A 19729-nucleotide genomic window follows, 5' to 3' on the forward strand; every position below is an offset into this window, starting at 1 on the left:
TGCAGAATGAGGTATTTCCATTGGAGGCAATTCAGAAGAGCTTCATTAGATTGATTCCATATTTGAAGTGTTTGTCTTATGAAGAGTAATTGAGCAGTTTAGGCATATACTCTCGAGTTTATAAGAATGAAAGGAGATCTCATTGAGGTCTGTAACATTCCAAAAGTAATTGAATGTGTAGATATGGAGTGGATGTTTTTTCATGTGGCGCAATCTACAACAAGAGACTAGAGTTTTAGGATGAAGGGATGGCAGGAAAGTGGAACAGAGATCGTATTGACATCAGCGTCATCGAGGGGTTGGATTCCTCACAGATGCTCCTTGTTCTTATTCAACCCTTCGACAGTGTTTCACAGGAATGGGGGAGGACTGGGTATCATACACAAAGCAGGCACTCAGGATAAATCAGTCTCAATCAGTTAGACAGAACGTAACCAGTAGGGTCACACAGTGACCAGCGCTGGGTTCTCAACTTTTTACAATCTATATCAATGATCAGGAGGATGGAACAGATATACAGATGCTGAGTTTGGTGATGTCGCTGTGGTAAGCAAGAGATTAAATTATCAAGAGAGGGTGGAGAGTCTGCAAATAGATTCAGAAATGTAAAGGCAATAGATAATAGTTTAGCAGGTGGAATTTAACATGATTTAACCTGTCATTTCATTTCCAGGAATAACGGAAAGCAATATGTTACTGAAATGGAGAGGGATTACAGGACTTAATGATACTGTGTACTGGGGGGTTCACTCAGCCCCGTTCAGACATGGGAGGTTTTGCTCCATCCCTGATCGTCTGCTCCCAGACACTCAAAGTGACCCGCTTGCTCTCCATACACATAGGATACTTTGATCTGGTTGATTGGTGGTGGGGATGGTGTTTTGAAACGTGCATCAAGGGGACGGCCTTTATCCAAGATATATTCATTTCTTTCTACGTGGAGACCCGATGACGATGGGAATGGCTGACTGCTTCTGAATGAAGAGACCATGACTTCTGCTAGGACAGTGGGTATTCATCAACATGATGTAGTGTGCATGGGCATACTGTAACATAAATAGGGAGAGAGAGAGAGCTCCTTCAGTTCCTCTACCTCTCCGCATTGACATGGATACTCTGCAGATGCCATGGACACCATCGGGAATCCTACCAAACTGGATACAACCGGCAGCTCCCTGCTGAGGGAGAAACAATCTATTTACCTCATCCACCATATATACCCTCCATCACCGAATGATGACATTGTTGTTGAGATACTGGGAAATGATGTATATGTCACCTAGTCCTGCGTGGAAAGTTCTGAATCATAGAAACTGAATGAAACTGTGACCCTAACAGCCCCTGGCAGCACTGTCCTCCCCCTAGTGTGAAGCTGCAGATCGTGTTGAAGGAGGTGACACCGCTCTGTGACCAGCTCCTTGTTCAGTCATGGTCCCCTCACACTTTGATCCTAGGTTAAGTGGAGTTTGGGAAATTGTTCCTGGAAAATCCGGGGTGGATACAGCAGACCCTCTTCCCACACACACTCACTCTGTGGTTTCAGAGCTTCCCCTCTCTGCAGCCTCTGCTCCATTTGTTGTTCATTTTGCAGGCTCAGATGCTGTATCCACAGTCCCCATACTCCATCCAGAGTTGGGTCACCAAATCCTCAGATCTCACTGAATGTCTGAGGCAACTTACAGCACAACCTCCAGCAAAGCACCCCCTGCCCTTCCACTAAATTTTCATTTGCAGAAGCCAGTCAGAAGCCCCTCGCTACAAGTGTTTTGGACAAGACCAGATTCCCTCAAAATATTTCCAGAAGGTCGTTTAGACCCAAACCTTCCCTTACTTTAAATATAGATGTGAAGTGCGTGTTCCAGTTATGTTGTGACTAGTCAAACCACTCGACATTGAGCAAAATATAATCTATTCAAATGCTTTAGTTAAAATACAATCAAAGGAAATAATGTTTTGGGATAGCTTATATGTTGGAACACTTACACAAACAATAGATACTTTACCTTCTTGGTTTACACCGCTTGGCACAAAGATATATTCAAATACAGATCCTAACAGCAGTTTTCCAATCCAGGGGGAAACAACATCAACAGAGATCTCAGAGAGAAAAGCAGCTGGGGATCATGTATTGAAACTTCCAACCCTTCTGGGATCCCCAGCAGCTTCTGGATGCTGCAGCTAAAGGTAAAATGAGGAAATCTAGTCTGGGAGAGCTGGCCACTGTCCTTCCATTGTTACCAAAGTTTTAATGAAACCTAAAATCTCAGTTATTTATTTAAACTGTTTTCAGACAGCAGTTCTGCACCTCTGCCTTTAACACCTCTCTTCAAAATAAAACCCAAGAGAAATAACCTTTTGACAGTGATAGTATCCTCACAACTCCATCTTTAATAAAATAATCCATCAATACACAAAGGTGGATTCATTTTCGACCTCCTAATCTTCCTCTATTAGTAGACTGAAATGCATTTATATTACATTGACTCTGAGCATACAAATATTCACATCTATTTCGATTTCAGTCATTTTACTCCTGCCACAGAATGCCTTTGTCTTTCTTCATCCAAGTCTCCACACTTAGGTTTTATCGCCCTGTCGCCTGTATAGTTTCAAACTGAATGGCAGCAATAATAAGCTCAATCGAAACAGAATGGTATTTTTCTCCCTAAACTTCACCAAAAATTTTAAGGGGTTATGATCAGTGATAAAGATTTGTCTCAGGTATGTTATTGGCAATGTAAATCTGAAATGTTGCAACGCCAACTCCAAGCTCAAGGCCTCCTTCCCCATTGTGGAATAAATCTGTTGATGTTTCCACTGGACACGCCAATCACACGTTACATAATGGAGTGCTTCTAATCTTTCCAATCGTCCTTTTGAATGACACAGCTCCTAATGTCTCAGCATAAAAGAATTACATGCTTCTGTATCTCTTAATGCTCTAACCTCTTTACCTGCTTCTCCTAGCCTATGCCAGTAAACCTTTACAAGTCCTCGCACATTCTTCTCCATCTCTCACAGAAACCAAACTTTGATTTCTGAACTCAATCATCATCAGCCATTTCAGCTTCTAATCTTGCTGTTTTAACTGCTCTTCCACACGAGTTTTCACGGCTGCAGGAAGTGAATTGTTGAACTTCTCCAAAATAAGAATCTTTCTAAGAGTGTCATAGGTTTGTTCTGTTTTTAATACCCTTACCACCTTTCAAAATTACTTTGTTTGATCTCTTCAAACTCAATGTGCGTTTAACCAGGGACCCTCTTTTAGATTCCTGTAACGCTGTCTGTCAATGTCTGGCCCAAGCTCATATGCACTTCAGATGGCTTTCTTTACCACTCCATACTGGCCAGATACCTCCTCCATTAGGGATGCAAATACCTATCAGCTTTGGATCAAATCAATCCACATGGTCACTGGTGTCTGCATTTGTTTAGCCACTTTCTCAAATGAAATTCAAAAGGCTTCCCCATCCTTCTCATCAAATTTAGAGAATGCCTGGATGCATTTAAACAGAACCTCTTTAGGCCATTGGTTACAATAGGGTTGCTCAACCGCACTATCCTCCTCATCCCACCGACATTCTACCTTCATCTCCGCCTTCTGTATCAACTTTCCCCTCTAATTGCTAACTCTTTAAGTTGAAACTCTCTGCTTTTCTTCTGTCCTTTTCTTTCTTTCTTCTTCGTTTCCTTTTCTTTTATTTCTACTTTTCATCATAATTCAACCTCTTTCAATTCCTTCTCAGGTTCAAAGACCATCATTTCAAATTGAATTCCAGCCATTTCCAAAGAGTTTGATGGCGGTTCCACGAAACGTAATTGCCGATCTATAGCTGTAATTATCTCTCATTTTCTCACAGACAATCGCAACCCCAACTCCAGGTTGTTGGTCAATTCCTAAAGCTTTACCGTCATTCCCTTTTGTAAAACCGCCAACTTCACTTTTCAACACCCAGAGAACTCTTAATGACTGAATCTTTAGATACAAAATACTGTTTAAACCAACCGAAATCAACATCCAGAAAAAAGAGACTATCAACTACCATACGCGACCTTTGAACCCAATATCCTCCTGGTGCATACTCTCCAATGTCTGCATGAGCTTATTCTGGATGATTTGGTTTCCTCCCATAATCCAAAGATGTGCATGTCAGGTGCATTGGCCATGATAAATTGTTCATATTTTTCAGGGATGTGTGGGTTAGTTGCCTTCGTCGGGGTAAATGTGTAATAATAGGATAGAGGAATGGGTCTGGGTAGGTTACTCCTCGGAGGATCGGTATGGATTTGTTGGGGAGAATGGCCTGTTTGCAAATTCTAAACCCAATTTGGTATTATCGATTTAGAACCGGACAAGAGTCCACAGTTTGCTATCGTCGAACCAGACTGTCTCAAACTGTTTAAAGAAGGTAGGTTGGATGCCAACCTTTCCTTATTTTAAAGGTAGATGTGAGTTGGGTGTTCCAGATGTCAAACTATTCAAACCACTCACCATTAAGCAAAATACAATATATGTAAACACTCTAATGAAAATCCAATTAGAAATGAAGATGAATTTAGAATAATTTTTCTATTGGCGATCTTTACCGAATAATGGATACAGTACCTTCTACTAATGAACTGTTCCAATATATCAACATCCCATAAACACATCCCTTGGCAAAAAGGAACATTCAGACATGCATTCTTGCATACAGTTCTCCAATCCAGGAGGAAACACCATCAAGTGAGGTTCCAGAGAGAATAGCAGCTGTGGATAATTTACTGAAACTTACAACCCTTCTGGGACCCCAAGCACCTGGTGATTGTTATAGCTACAATATATAAAAAAACTAGAAATCCTGGTCTGTGCCAGCTGGCCATTGTTACTGCTATTTATTTGAAAACCCTAAAAGCCCCAAAAGTTATTTACTTGAGCCGTTTTCAGTAGGAAGTTTTGCCTTTAAGCCCTCTTACTAAAAAAAGGAGAAAATAACCTTTTATTTAAAAAGTGGCAGCATTGTCAGGCAATTTATATGCGTGGTCCTTTACTCAGTGGGCTTCCTTTTGTTACTGATCGCATGGTCACCTGAGAGCGATAGCCACAGGTACAGACCAAGTTACAAGGTTGTTTCTCATAACTTCTGAAACACGCCTGTCAATGGACCATCACATGGGACATACCAGGAAGTGAAAAACAGCTTGACACACCCCATTTCATTATTTCTGAGCTACACAATGCCAGCACTCGATTCAATAGGGAGGCCAAAACCCAAGGCCAGGGAAAGAAAGAAAGGGACAAGAGATTCACATTAAAGACAGAAACAGACAGTTAATTAACTGAAAAGATGTTGTGGAAATATATGGAAAACGTCAGGGCAGTGGGACTAACTGGCGAAGTGAGATCTTCGAGAGTAAAATTACAAGAATGAGAACATTGAATAAAGACATTGTCAGATCAGCTGAAATGGTTTGTTACATCAAGTTCTCAATCTGCTTCACAGAACACCACAAACAACATAAACTGGGACAAGATGACAGCCCAGCATGGAGAGCTGTGCAGAGCATGCTCGTGTGTTGCTCAGTAAACTGCACTATCTGCACAGCATAGAGAGTATTGCAAACTTTACTAACATATGCTAACGATCCTCGCAACAGATAACTGCCGATAATTGGAAGGTTTGCTCTCTCTGTGTGTTCATCAGAGACTGAGAGAGTGTGCGCGATAGGCGTGTTTGAATGCGAAACTCATTGTTTGAGAAGGAACGCACATGGAGAAAAAAATTTTAAATACGAACAACAGGCTTTTTGTTTATCAATAGAGAGAACGAGGGAAGTTTCATGGACAGATGAGATAAAGTGTTTGAGAATGTTAAAATAAAGGCATTACCAGACACAACAGCAATATACATCGGCGTGCACATGAATGACAGATGGATGGGAGTTTGGTGTGAGTTCGAATCAGATTTGCTTCGGCAGGTTTGAAGCCGGGAGTGTCAGCAGCAGATTATTGGCTTCATTAAGATTGTATTTCATAGCTCAAGGTTCAAACAGCAGATGGAATAAACCAGTGAGATATATTCTGGAGTGGTGAGTATTTCAAGTTCGAAATGTTCAGGGTATGGTGTCAAGAATCAGCTCATTGTCAAAAGGATCTCCCACAGTTGTGACCTGCAGATATTGGCCAGGAATGGGATGGAAACAATGGAAGGAAGTGGAGTTTGTAACCAGAAGAGTAGAAAGTGACCTCCATGCTCTTAACAGTAAAGGCAATGAGACAATGCATTGTGGTTCTCCCCTGAAACTGAATAGTTCAACACAGAGACCCGTGAGTAACACTGCCAGAGCAGAGAGCGAGACAGTAATTGAACACCTTCATTGATGCAGTTAGTAGTGGTCTGTAGAGTGAATATCTGGATTGTGAGATTCAACAGGAACAATAACAGTGGCAGGAAGTGTAGACAATATGAAATAACAATAATGCACTCATAACTTGTTGATAGAAAACAAAATCTGGATAGTGACACTCACCAGGAACACCAACGATAGCCAGGAATGGATAATAAAAGTATTGAATACTGAAAAGAGCGAAATAGATCCGCAATGATAATGACATCCAATCAAATTCAGAAAGAAAACAAACATAATCGGAGAAGCTCCTGTATATTGTTGGAATATTCCTGTCTAATGTTCTCAGATTCTGATCCATTGTTGGAATATTTCAGTCTAATGTTCTCAGATTCTGATCTATTGTTGGAACATTCCAGTCTAATGTTCTCAGATTCTGATCTCTCCTCCCCTCTCTCTGGATCTGCTGATCCCTGTCAGTGCTGTCAGTGATGCTCCCGCTCATGTTATGGGTTGACACATTGAACGGAGCCCATTTATCATTAAAAGATGGAAAGCTTCCACTGAGATAATTAGAATCCATGGAGATTGGCATTAATCACAGTCACTGAACAAACAGGCCCAGTTAACCAATTCAAGACATCACTTTTCATTTACTGGTTTTGGATGGAATGGATAAGGTTGCTGAGGGATGGACCATAAATCTTTCAATATTTTTAATGTTTTTTCCCCTTGTATATGAGAGTATTAACAGAACACTGCAGCGGTCGATATATGTTCCACTCTGTTTATGAAAATAGGCAGTTATAAAATGACAGATCTGCTGCAGAAAAAAAAATGTCAGGTGGGCAAGTTTCTAGATACCTGAAACAAAGTACGGTACTTATTGACCAGTGTGAGGCTACTCCTGGTTTTAATGCCCTGTTTTCAAATTCTTTCATAACCTTGAGACAGAACATTGAGACTGCTGCTCAGTAACAGGCCAAAGCAATTCTGTCCCTATGGGCCCCTTACAGAGGGATAGGAGAAGGCCATTCAGCCCATATTAACCTGTTGCTACTTGAAGAGGTGGAAAGTTGGAATATTGGCACATTTTGCCAACAGAATCATTCAAAACAAAGAGATTTGTCGCTGAAGCTGTATGAGGTGTCACTGAGAGGGCACCTGGAGTACATTGTGTTATTTGTGATTCTGTAACTGAAAAGGAATGGGTCTCCATTAGATACAGTTTACCGGCTGCTCGTAATCCACAGGTTGCTGTGTCTCGGATCTGTTACACAGGGACAGGAGGAGGCCGTGCAGCCTCTCGAGTGTGTTTAGAAGAACTGGAGGAGGCCATTAAGCCTCTTGGGTCTATTACAGAGGGACAGCATTTCCACTGTAATACAGAGGGACAGGAGGAGCCTATTCAGTCTCTCGAGCACGTTATAGAGGCACAGGAAGTGTTTATTTAACTTTCAAGTTTGTTATGCATAAATATTAGTTTTAAATTAATTATGGAATCGGAAATACCTGATGTCAACATTAAAGTTCTAACTTTGAACAAGGCCAATTTTGAAAGTGTTAGGTGAGCCCTGTGAAAGGCAGATTGGGATATCCTATTCACAGGTTAAGGGATGGTTGGAAAATGCAAGTTCATCAAAACTTGGTTTCAGAGAGTCCAGAGCAAACGTGTTCCTATTAGTGAGAGGGGCAAGGCTGGTGGGTGCAGGGAGTGCTGGATGGCTAGATATATTGATGTTATGGTCAAGGTAAGGAAGGAGGCATATGTCAGGTAAACAGAGCTGAGATCAAGTGAATCCCGAGAGGTGTATAAGGGCAGCAAGTGTATCATCAATCGGGAAATCGGGCCAGGAAAATGTGGACAAGAGATTGCTTTAGAAATTGGGTTAATGAGGCATTGAACAAATGCTACAAATCCTTCAATGGCAAAAGATTAACTAGGGAGACAATAGGGCCCCTTAAAGATCAGTAAGGCTACCTATTTATGGAACCACAACAAATTTGAGGGATACTAAACAAGTATTTCTCCTCAGTATTTAATGTGGAGGAGGTTACAAGAGCGAGAGAATGAAGAAATATGCAATGATACCTTGAAAAGTGTCTATATTACAAGGAGGTGTTAGACATTTTAAAACACATAAAGGTGAACTAATCCCTGGGACCTGATCAGTTGTATCCCAGATGTTTGCGGGAAGCTAGGAAATAGATTGCTTATGCATTTTGCTGATATATTTGTAACATTGATTTTCACAGGTGAGGTGTCAAAAGACTGGAGGGCTGCTAACATAGTGCAATTATTTAAGAAAGTAAAGAAAAAAAACAGGTAACTATAGATCGGTGAGCATGACGTCAATGGTGATTAAATTGTTGGAGGGGATTTCGAGGAAAAAGATCGATATGTATTTGGAAAGACAAGGACTGAAGAGGGCTTTGTACATTGGAGATCACGTCTCACTGACTCGGTGTAATCTTTTGAGGAAGTGATGAAGATGATTGATGAAGACAGGACAGTGGATGTTGTCTTTATGGAATTCAGTAAGAAAACCAAAATGGTCTACATGGTAGACTGGTTAGCAAGGTTAGACTGGCTGGGATCCAGGGAGATCTCGCCATTTAGGTCCAAACTTTTCTTGAATATTGGAGACAGGGCGTGACAGTGACATTTGTTCATTAAACTTGGAGACCTGAGACCAGTGGCGTGCCGCAAAGATCAATAGTGGGTCCACTGCTTTTTGTCACTGATACAAATCATTTACATTTGAGTATATGAAGTATGGTCAGTAAGGTTGTAGATAATAACAAATTTGTTGGTGTTGTTGACAGTGATGAACGATCTCTCAGACCACAATGGGACTTTGTTTAGGTGAACCGAGGAGTGGCAGATGGAGTTTATTTTAGTTAAATGTGAGGTGTAGCATTTTGGCAAGACATATCAAGGCAAGACATGTAGGTAGGGTCCATTCGTTAGCTGCCAATCAAGGAGAATTCCATAGAAGTTATCGAATCCCCTACAGTGAGGAAACAGGCTTTTCGGCCCATCGAGGCCACACCGACCCTCTAAACAGTATCCCTCTAGACAAACCCCTACCCTATCCCTCTGAACCTGCATTTCCCATGGCTACTCCACCTCGCCTGCACATCCCTGGGTACTTTACTCAATTTAGCATGGCCGATCTACCCTTATCTGTATGTCTTTATACTGTCGGAGGAAAACATAACATCCGGAGGAAACTCGTTCAGAGACGGGGAGAATGTGCAAACTCCACACTGGCAGTCATTCAAGGATGGAGTTAAACCCAGATCGCTGCGCTCTGAAGCAGCAATGCTAGTCACTGAGCTACTGTGTCACCTTGTGGTTCAGGTTCTCCGTTCCTTGAAAGTGCTGTCACAGGTAAACAGTGTAGTGAAGAAGGCACTTGGTGATCTTCCCTTTATTGGTCCGTGCTTTGTGTCTAAACATTTTCACGACGCGTTGCATCTGTACAGGACATTGGTTTGGCCACTTTTGTAATATTGCCTTTAATTCCAGTTTCCCTGCCGTCGGAAAGATGTTGTCAAACTCGAAAGGGTACAGAAGAGATTTAAAAGAATGTTGCAGGTGTTGGAGGGTTAGAGTTACAGGGAGCGTTTGGATAGGTTGGGGCTATTTTCAAGTGTTGAGGCTGGGGGGGATCCTTAAAGGGGTTTATAAAATCATGAGGGGCAAAGATAAGGTAAACAGTCAATGTCTTTTCCCAGATAGGCGAGTCCAAAATTAGAAGACAAAGGTTTAAGGTGAGAGGGGAAAGATTTAAGTAGGGACATGAGGGGCAACATTTTCACACAGAGACTGCTGCGTGTATGGATTGAACAGCCAAAAGAGGTGGTGGAGGCAGGTACAGTTACACCATTTAAAAGGCATTTGGATGGATACATGCATGAGAGATGTTCAGACGGAAATGGGCCAAATGCAGGCAAGGGGAACGAGATTTATTTAGGATATTTGGTTTGGCATAGACGACTGGACTGAAGGATCGTTTTCTGTACTGTACAGCTCTGAGACTCTATTGCCTTTTGAGTGTATAACACAGGAACAGGAGGAGGCTACTCAGCTTCTGAATTCTGTCAGTCAGATTGTTTGCTCAATTACTGAGAGCAAAATACAAAAATACATCATTCAGATTTTGATGGTGATTTACAGAATCAGGAGAATTGCTTTTAGTCAACAGAAGCTGTAAAGAATGTGAAGAGGCCATTCAGTCCCTCAGTTCCATTCCACAGGAGCAGGAGGTGAGCACAGAGCTATTGGAGCCTGTTACTCAGGAGCAGGAGGAGGACATCCATATTCACAGACTTGGGATCAGGAAGCAGTCATTCAACTGCTTGAGACTGGGACACAGGAACAGGAGGCAGTCATTCAACTGCTCGAGGCTGGGACACAGGAACAGGAGGGAGTCACTCAACTGCTCGAGACTGGGACATGGGAACAGGAGGGAGTCACTCAACTGCTTGAGACTGGGACAGGGGAACAGGAAAAGGAACAGGAGGCCGTCACTCAACTGTTCGAAACTGGGCCACAGGGAAATCTGGAGGCTAGTGAGGCCCCAGGATCCTGTTACACAGGAACAGAAGGAGGTGCCTCACTTCCCACCAGTATGGGACATTTGGAGAGAAGAGGAGTTTGCTTGGAACAAACATAAATACATGAACAAGTTGCATTAGTGGTCCATTTAATCCTGCCCCACCATTCACTAAGACCACGGCTGATCAGACTGTGATTTCCTCATTCCATTTTACGGAGACTGTACTCTCTGCAGCCTCTGCTCTATTTGTTGGTCATGTTGCAGACCCAGATGCTTTAACAATAGTCACCATCACTCATCCAGATGGTCGGGTCTAAGGATGAGTCAGGATTTGAAGGGTCCAATAACAAGAATGAAAACATAAAATAAAGGTATAGTCAGATGTTTAGTTCTCTCACATTCGCAATCAAACTCACATAAACAGCCCATCCATAATACATTAGGGATGGAGCACTGTGTAGATATGGCTAGCGTACTGCTGAATGCAACCCAACAATATCCAGAATGGAACTCTGTGCAGCCCACACCAATACTTGATCCATATTCCTGGGATAAATGTCCAGCGTGGGGAGATGTGCAGACCCCACTGGTTTATTCATATATAAACACAGGTTGTTCTAGTTTTCGGTAACACTGTGTTAGATCACTGCCCAGTGTGGGGAAACTTGCTGGAAGTGACAGGATGTGCAGCTCCCATCCAGTTACAGCGCCAGATCGCCACTGTACCTTGACAAGTTTTGATGTGAAAATCATTGCAAGGGAGAGATGTAAATGAAAACAGTTGAAACACCAATAGTTCTGATTAAGGCGAGTATCCCACAAGTATTTAAAGATGAAATAACTGAGATATTATCCGATGAGGTTCTGTGAATGGTACAAGGAAGGAAGAGGGGGTTAGTTGCCTCCAAATCATCAATGGGAATTAGAGGAACAAATATGCAGGGAAACTGGTGAGAGTAGCAGGAGTATTAGGATTGTCAGAATAGGTGATTTAAATTTTCCTAACATAGACTGGGACACCCAGATAGTTAAGAACTTCGATGGAACGTAATTTCTTAAGTTTGTTCAAGAAAGTTTCCCAAACAGTATATAAAGGATCCGACAAGGGAAGGGACACACTCGACCTACTGTTGGGAAATAGGTGACGGTGGTAAAGTGGGGGAGTATTTTGGGAAAAGTGACTGGCGTTGTATTAATTTTAAAATAGTTATGGGAGGGACAAAATTGGTCCACAGATTCAAGTTCTAAATTGGGGCAAGGCATATTTTGTTGGAATTAGACAGAGGATTGCAGTGTTAATTGGAGTAGTTTGTTTTCAGGTAAAAGGATGTCGGGCACGAGGGAGGGCTGTAAAAGTGAGATAGCTCGAGTTCAAGGTTTATATATTCCTGTGAGGGTGAAGAGAAAGTGAGGCTTGAAGAGAAAACCCTGGATGACAAGAGATATTCAGGCTCTAGCCAGCAAAAAGGAGGCGTGGTTCAGGTACAGGGAGCTGGGATCAAGGGCATCCCTGGAGGTACACAGGGGATACAGGAGTTTACTGAAGAAGGAAATCAGGAAGGCGAAAAGGGAGTATGAGATAGCCTTGGCTGAGACGATTAGAGTGAACCCAAATTCACTATAGTAAAGAAAAAGAACAACTAGAGACAGAATAGGACGCCTTAAAAACCAAAATAGGCACGCATGTGTAAAACTACAAGAGATGGTTGAGGTCCTAAATTTCCCCTCTGTGTTTACCATGAAGAAAGACATGAAGTCCTGTGACCTTTGGGAGGTTAATTGTCATATCTTGGTACTGTCGAAATCACAGTAGAGGTGCTGCTGGACATATTAGAATGCACAAAGTCAGATAAATCTCTCGGTCCTGAACAGATATATCCAAGAGCACTGCAAGAGGTGAGAGAAGACAGGGGCCAAGGTTCTGGAAGACTGGGCGGTAACAAATATAGTGCCCTTCTTCAAGAAGGGCTGCAAATAATTGCCTGGGAAATACAGACCAGTAAGCTTCACATCTGTTTGCAGTAAACTACTTGAGAAGGTTCTGAGGTACAAGATATGCATGCATTTGGAAAGACAGAATTTGACTTGGAGCAGTCAGCATAGCTTTGTGCGTGGAAGATCATGCCTTACAAATTTTATTAGGGTTTTTTGAGGAAGTGACCAGGAAAATTGTCGAGGGCAGGGCGGTCAACATAATCTATATGGATTTCAGTAAGGCCTTTCGTAAGATTCCACATGAAAGGCCGCTCTAGAAGGTTAGATTGCACAGACTCTCAGGTAAGCTGGCAATTTGGTGACGCAGTTGGTTTGACATTATAAAGCAAATGGCTATGGTGGAGGTATGCTTGTCGGATTGGAGGCCTGTGACAAGTGGAGTGCCTCAGGGGTCGGTACTGTCTCCATTGCTGTGTGTTATCTAGATCAATGATTTAGACGAGAGTGCACAATGCAGGTTAGTAAGTTTGCAGATGGCACTAAAATAGGAGGTATTATTTACAGTGAGGAACATTATCAGAAATTGCAGCACTACCTTGATCAGCTGGGGAAGTGGGCTGAGAAATAGCAAATGGAGTTTAATATAGATAAATGCAACATGTTTCATCTTGGAAAGTCAAATTCAGGTGGGAGTTTAATGGTGAATGAGAGGGCCTTAAGGAGTGTAGTGGAACAAAAGGATGTTGGAAATCAGGTGCATGGTTGTCTGAATTTGAGTCGCAGATATACAGGACAGTGAAGAAGGCTGTTGGCACACTGGCCTACATCAGGGCATTGAATATAGAAGTTGGGACGTTATATTGCAGTTGTACAGGATGTTGGTGAGGCTGCAGTTGGAGTATTGTGTTCAGGTTTGTTCTCCTTGACCTAGAAAGGATATTATTAACGAGAAAGAATGTACAAGAAATTTACAAAGATGTTTCCTGGGCTAAAGGGTCTGCGTTATAGGGAGAAGTTGGACAGGTTAGAACATATTTCTTTACAGCGTAGAAAACTGAGGGGGATTATATAGAAGTGTACCTCTTATCAAATCATGAGAACCATGCATAGGGTGGATATTTCAATTTTTTTTTGCAAGGTTGGAAACCAAGGACTAGAGGACATCTGTTAATGTTTGGAGAGGACAAAAATAAAAAGGAACCTGAGGGTCAACGTTTTTACATAGACTGTGTTTAGCCTTTGGTATGAGCTGCCAGTGGAAGTGTTTGAGATGGGTACAATAACAACATTAAAAAGGTATTTGGATAAATACATGGATAGGAAAGGAGCAAGGGCAGGGAAATGGGGTGAGTGTGGATGCACATTTTGGTCGGCATCTACCAGCTGGGCCGAAGGGCCTGTTTCCATGCAGTAGAAATGTATGACTGTAATTACGTGTGTTTCAGGATAGAGACAGAGAGGGACAGACTGAGAAAAAGTGTCATGGAAAGATATGTTCACAGGTTTTAGAATGCTGATATGAAGACATTTCGATAGTATCATGCAACACGGGTCAGTCTTATGAAGAATTATGAGTGAATGGAATAATGCTGTGAGTTCAGGCGATGGGGAGTTTTGAATGAGCATTTGTTCTGCAACTTTGCAATTGGGAGTGAGGACAGCAGAGTCTTCGGCTCATTGAACTGTATAAAACAGGAATTTGTCTCAGTGTCATTTTCATTGAGTGTGACAGAGGGATTGTCTGTGCGAAGCTGAGCTAGTTTCCTGGTGCTATCTTATCGAACTCACCTCATTAAATACCACGCACCCCACCCAGCTCTCATTGAATGCCAGCCCGATTCTCCCATCCATCATGATTGGAGGTACTCATAGTCGCCAGGGTTTCCCGAGATATTCCGTGTTCCTTGTCACTGGTGCCATCTTTAAAAGGCCAAGGGGCATACGGCTGAGCTTTCTCAGTTTGGAGCTGCCCTGTACAGTTTACCCCGAGCATGGCAGATAGTTTGTTGACGGTGCATGGTGTGCATAGTGGATGGGCTAGTGCAGAGCGGGGCCATTGCCTGCCCAGAGGAGGCCATACCACCAGACCCACCGAGCATGGTCTGTGCTCACCACCAAATTCAGTGTAGCATCTGCGGCCTGAAGAAATATCCAGCAAAACAGGACAAGCATCAATAACCTTCCCCGGTCTGTCAGGGTAATTGGTCACTGTATTCTCTCTGCTCCCTCACACTCACTGTATATCTGTTATAGCACGACCAAGGCTCATGCTCCACCACTCTCACTGCCGCATGCAACAGCTTTGCTCTCTCTCTCTCTCGCCTTTGCAATACCCCCCAACACAGTTAGAGAATATTCTGGAGAACACCGAATATGGAATGTTCCAGATAGTGTTCCAAATAATGCCCACTTTCAGGAAAATGGCAGTGCCCCAGTGTATAACCACATAAGAGGAAGGAGTAGAGATGCACTTTTCCAAATCACACATATTTCAAACCATGTTGAGGCCATTCAGCCCTTCAAATGTGCTCTAGCATTTAATAAGTTCCCAGCTGATCTGGTGCTTTTCTCAGATACTGGAGCTTTCAGTCATTCAACCCTCTGCGTTCCTGTCACTGTCCAGACGGCACTCAGGCACTTTTACCCCAATTTTCTTCAAGCGCCTGTTTGAGGGCATTTCCGATGGAACGCACTCTCCTAACAGTATATTCCATCAACTGTATATTTTCATGCAACAGTCAGCATGCTTTACACAGACCAAACAAAAATATACTTTCATTTTATGGTTATAGATATCCAATCATACTGTGTAATTCTGGTTATTTCAGTTGAATCACCATAATGATATTAAACCAAAAACAACTTCTAAATATGTCTTGTTATAAAATACAATTTCGAGCAGAGAATGTTTTTACCCTTGCTGGGCCCAAGGGCTTTTTTCCACACTGTAAGGATTCTACTAATTCTAAATCACTCAAGTAAGACACACCCCTTGCTGCCCACAGTTTAAACCTGGAATCCATTATCCCAGGATGACAACCCAGTATGCCAATTATACGGGTAAGAAACATGGTTTTGACTGTATTGCCCTCAATGTGACGCATTATCATTCATGCTTTAACAGTATTGATAATTATTGGGTTATGACAATACTCCATAAATGTTATATCCGTTATCTGAACTGTACCACTTTCCTTGTTATGAGTGTTTCTCTTGCCCTTTGTCTGTGACTGTTTCTGTGTGTAACAGTTACACAGTCTCCCACTCAGTTGCCTGGACGGCATGTTTGTGATTTAGAGGGAGTTCAACAGCGCAGGTTCAGTTCCTCACACTGACAGAGGTTACCAAGAAGGGGACGCTCTCTCAGCCTCACCCCATCACCCGAGATGTGGTGACCCTCAGGATAAACCACCATGAGTGGACTGTCTAATGAGAGTTCTTTGGGACTCTATTCTATCAATGTTAGCATTTTAGTACTTTTAAAAATATCTTTATTGAAAAAGAGAATTTTAATAATATAATGAACCAATAACAACACAACTCAAGTAACTGATCAAAATTGCACCCATGTGCATGTACATACAAAACAAGTTAAAAACACGAAATGGACAGAAGAAAAACAAAAATTAAGAGTAAATAATGAATAAATAATACTGCTCAGTGTAACAAAATGATAGCTCTCGTTCTTCAAGAGCATTAGCTGATATCCCTTTTTATGTTCATTATTCTTCCTCTTTGGATATAAGATTCATTAGATAATATCGTCATGGCTGTATAAAAGCCCTTCTGAGAGTGGCAGATAAGCCTGTATCACGGTAATTCAAAAAGGTCTGCCATGGTCTTATATAAATCTCTGTTTTTGGTGCACCATGCTGGTGAGAAAGGCCAAATGGATATTCTCCATGAAGAGCTTACGACGACCCAACAGACCCGGGCGGGGGGTGGTGGAGGGGGTTGGGTTGTTTTTTTTTGTGGGGGGGGGGGGGGGGTGATTCAGACATCCAACACAACAGAATGCTTTTCCTAGCACAGAAACTAAGGATATTTTTTCACTTGTGCATCTGTGTAAAGTACCCTGGGCAGGCCCAGGAAAAGAGAAACCAGGTCCATCTCCAATTCAGTCCCCTCGACCCACTCTATCACACCTGATACAGTGCTCCAATATATATGAAGCCTGCAGCAGGACCACATGCAATGAGTAAGAGTGCCTGTAGTCATTCTGCATTTCGGACATGATGAAGATAATCCCATTTTGAATGTTGGGAGATAATCTAGGGTCAGATAGGCCCTATGAAGAATTTCCAACTGCATGGAAAGGGTCCTATTACAGATGAAATTCTTCGAGCATTTTCACAAATATCCTCCCATGGCTCCGAAGTGTCCTGAACCCCCAACTCTCTCTCGCAGACATCACAAAGCTGCACAGTCTTGTCTAAGAGGACACTCTCCAACTAATGATAAAGGGTACTGTGGGAGAGTGTATTCTAAGCAACAAGCAGCCTCTTCTCTCTATCGGATCTGTAAGAGTCTGGTAAAAATGTTTTTTTAAATCAAATCTCTGATCTGGAAAAGAAAGAGAAGAGGTCTCTACTAGCCAGTCCATACATACGAGTTATTTGATCAAATGACATCATTGTTTCTCCCTCAAATAGCACGAGGTGCCTCAGTAGTGAGCATTGCTGCCTCACAGCACCAGGGTTCCGAATTTGGTTCCGGCATTGGGTGCCTGGCTGTGTGGAGTTAACATATTCTAGGCCTGTCTGTGTGGGTTTCCTCCCACAGTCCAAAGATGTGTTGGTTAGATGAATTGATTATTGATAAATCACCCATAGTATTCAGTGATGAGTAGGTTGGGTCATTAGTCAGGGGAAATATAGGATGGTACGGGAATGGGTCTGGGTAGGCTACTCTTCAAAGCGCCAAAGTGGATTTGCTGGGCCCAAGGGCTTTTATCCACACTGTAAGGATTCTACTAATTCTAAATCACTCAAGTAAGACACACCCCTTGCTGCCCACAGTTTAAACCTGGAATCCATTATCCCAGGATGACAACCCGGCATACCAATTATAGGGGTAAGAAACATGGTTTTGACTGTATTGCCCTCAATCCGATACATTGTCATTCATGCTTTAACAGTATTAATAATTATTGGGTTATGACAAAATTCCATAAATGTTCTCATTTTGTCTAAGAGCAGCAGACCAATAAGGGTTCACTTTGTCTGAGCGGGTTCAATATCTAATCCTATTGACGCCGAGTCCTCAGAGGCCCAGGCAATAACATGGTATAAAAAAGACCTGAATTCATAGCTTTTAATCTGGGAGATCTCTCCACAATCTGCGGGGTAGTTAAAATTTGGTTAGCTTGATAGAGAGTTGCTTATGGTGCCAAATGAAAGAGTTAACCAGCCATAAAATTTCCTAAATGTCTGTCTGGGAAACATCAAAGGAAGCTTTCACACCTTATAGTAAATGAGGAAGGACATTCATTTTAAGAACAGCTATCCGACCTAGCCAGGATATTGGAGGTGCCTCCCTTCTTTGAAGGTCTTGTTTAATTTTTCAAACAAATGGACATAGTTCATGTTAAATAAATGATCAAAAACGGATGTAATGAATATACTGAAATAGAGAAACCTCCCCCCCCCGCCCCACCCACCACCGTCCATTTAAAAGGACAACAGGATTTACCCTCAAAATCTGGTATTTTCCTAAGGCCTCCCATAGGTATGGCTTCCAACTTTGTAAAATTAATCTTAAAGCCCAAAAAGGCGACGAGCGAATTAATGCATTGCATCACGTGAGCTGCCGAAATTGCGGGATTTGACAAAAATATAAGACCTTCATCGACAAACAACATAATCTTATGTGACTTCTATCCCATTTCTGGGGCAGGTATGTTGGGGTAATATTCCCAATTGTGCAGGATGCCACCGAATCTAAGATTGTTTCAAGGATGGGGAAGAGATCAACCCTCTTGAGCTATTTATGCGGGTTCAAGAAGAAAATAAAATCTCTACTTGTGAAGTAGAACTGCCTCCAGACATCCACCAGCTCTGATTCTGCACACAAATCCACTAATTCCGTACATTATAATGAGGATATTGGGCACCTTTGGGCATTATGTCCACCGTGGGGTGCATAAGACAGTTGAAATATCCTGTACAATAATGTGCCACGATGCAAGATAACTTAATTTGGGAAATGCATCGACCAGGATTTTAAGCGGGTGCACTGGGTGGCAATTCAAAATACTGTATTAATTCCCATAGTTCAAGGCTTTGAGGATTATGATCCTTCCATGAGTGTTTAATACAATCTAGTAATTTAAATGGAAGATTCTTACTATCCATTCTGACTTTTCCCCTACTCGTAGTATTAAACGACGCGAAATAAACCCGATTAAAGCCGCCCTGCTGTAACATCAAATGTTCCTTGTCATCACGGTGCATCTCCTGCAATAGAACAACGTCCACCCTCTTTGATTTTAAGACGAGAAATTACATTTTTCCTCTTGACTGGCAGATCACTACCCTAAATGTTTCAGGTACACCATTTAACCACATAATAATCCATAACACATTGCAGCAACATTTGAACTCGAGAGAGTTTCACATCGAATTACACATCGCTGAGCATTAATGATAAAACAGTCAGCGACCCTAAAAACGATATAAACTATTACTACTACAACTAACAAGCTCGCAAAACTTTCCAAAGCTAAACTCATATAAAAAAAAACAACGAACGAAACAAAATCCCAAGTGCCAATGACACTTTATATCGAAATTTACCCCGCCCATTGGGGGCGCTTACATATCCCAAAACTTTATCTTCTCCCCGCTACCAATATGGCATTCAGGGCAATTAATAACAACAACCAGGCTTCATCCGTCCTTAGG

This window comes from Chiloscyllium punctatum, chromosome 17, assembly GCF_047496795.1.
Source record: "Chiloscyllium punctatum isolate Juve2018m chromosome 17, sChiPun1.3, whole genome shotgun sequence".
Classification (NCBI taxonomy): Eukaryota; Metazoa; Chordata; class Chondrichthyes; order Orectolobiformes; family Hemiscylliidae; genus Chiloscyllium; species Chiloscyllium punctatum.